We start from the raw sequence: 1,756 nt of genomic DNA, 5'->3' as shown, positions 1-1,756 counted from the left end.
TAGTTAAAGTGATTAACTACCCGCCTGGCACTTAGTTAAGGGGTTTTATTCCCTCCCTAACTTCAGGGGAAAATTCCTACCTGGGGAAACAACCTTTCTCAAAGAGGTGACCTTGGTTAAAACACATAGCGCCAAGAAGGGGAGCAAACATATTAAGAACAGTATGCCATATACGCCAGGTCCCTTGAAACAGCAAGGATGGACCGGCTCCCGGCACCTGTAGTGTTAATGTGTGAACCTCAGGCTCAGGACCACCCCCTACCTGTTGTTGACCAGCAGTCAGACTCCCCCGGTCAGTGCCAGGCTGCAGCTGTCCAAGGACAACAGGACTCTCACTTTACTCCCTGTCACAAGGAAAGACACAGGACCCTATGAGTGTGAAACCCGGAACCCCGTGAGCGCTGGCCGCAATGACCCATTCACCCTGAATGTTCTCTGTGAGTAACTTCTTTCCCTGCCTTCTCAGAAACTTTTACGGCCCTCCTACAGCTACCAGGGATGTGAATACAGCCCACATTGCCTGAGGCTAAAAAAAAACAAAGGGAAAATGGGGAAAGGAGCTCTTTTAAAAGATTGACTAATAACTTGCCTTACCTAAGAAGCACCACCTCCCCCATCTCCTTAAAAAGTGTTTACCAAGGGCAAATATAAATCTTGAAAGTCTTCTCTAAAAATTAATAAAAGGCTTAGCCATCTGAATGAATAAGTTCAACTTATTCCAACTCTTATCAATGAATGTGTTTTGCATTGTTGTACCTGTCTTATGGGTAAAATACTTTATTTATTTATGTTTTCAAATAAATTATTATGGTTTGTTTAACGAGGTTATTTCTACATCAGATTATAGTTCAAAAGCAGTTATATGTGTGTGATCTGAAGAGAATGGTGTACAATCAACAAGACTCTTCTTAAAACTTTCTTCCATGTACTTCCCCCATCTTGCTGTTCAGCAGTAAAAGGCATTTTTAGGTTTATATAAACACATCCTTTACAACTGCCTGAAAAGAAAATTAGTATGTCAATAGCATGGGCATTCAGTAAGTAAGTCACAGGCCAGTAAGATCAATTGTGCAGTTGTGAAAGGTAACGGGAAAGAGGGTTGGAAACCTTAAGGCTGGGCAATCTGCCATGTTTCCAACATGCCTTCAACTGCCTTTAGAGAGCGTGGTTTCCTTCTTCCTTCAACCAGCAAACTGATAAGCTCTGTTTATTTGACGAGCTGCCCAACTAGCGTATTGTTCTTTTCTGCGTTTGCACTTGCTTTTCGGTTAGAAGCAGTATGTCTTGCTCATATGTAAAGTTCAAACAAAGCTCTCATATTGCTGCTGCTCAGTGTCAATGCCTGTGCAGAACACTTTCTTGAAAGTTCAAGGTATTCAAGTACCCCTTGGGTGTGTTTCACCTCAGCGTACTGCTGACAGTGTACGTGGTTGTGTGGATTAGTCAGCATAAGCCCCTCCGAGGAAAAGGCTGCTTTAGCCGGTCATGTTCTGTTGGGGTCCATCCCCAGCAGGTCCAGGGGTTCCCAAAGGTGTGGACGGAGTCGGCGAAGAATGAAGGACACGGAGGCAGCGTTCAGTTGGTCAGCATGGTCAGGTTCTTTTTTTTATTGTCCTGTTACATCTATATTTATACTATTTGATCCCATAAGCATGCCTCTATAATTACATCATGGTATGTTTCGGGAAACCTTCTACAGTTCCTAGTTTCATTTCCATAATCCTGTCTCTATCTAGTTCTGTTGATTTTAATCTTG

At 43.0% G+C, this 1,756-nt stretch overlaps 1 pseudogene; it reads right to left on the bottom strand.

The window, feature by feature from the left end:
- Window positions 1-1,108: 1,108 nt before the first annotated feature.
- LOC102240621 overlaps window positions 1,109-1,756 on the bottom strand; it is a 1,681-nt pseudogene continuing 1,033 nt past the window's right edge.

The sequence above is a fragment of the Myotis brandtii genome, unplaced genomic scaffold (assembly GCF_000412655.1).
Source record: "Myotis brandtii unplaced genomic scaffold, ASM41265v1 scaffold2146, whole genome shotgun sequence".
Classification (NCBI taxonomy): domain Eukaryota; kingdom Metazoa; phylum Chordata; class Mammalia; order Chiroptera; family Vespertilionidae; genus Myotis; species Myotis brandtii.
Note: the sequence above shows the minus strand (reverse complement) of the source record. Positions and strands in the feature narration are given on the sequence as shown.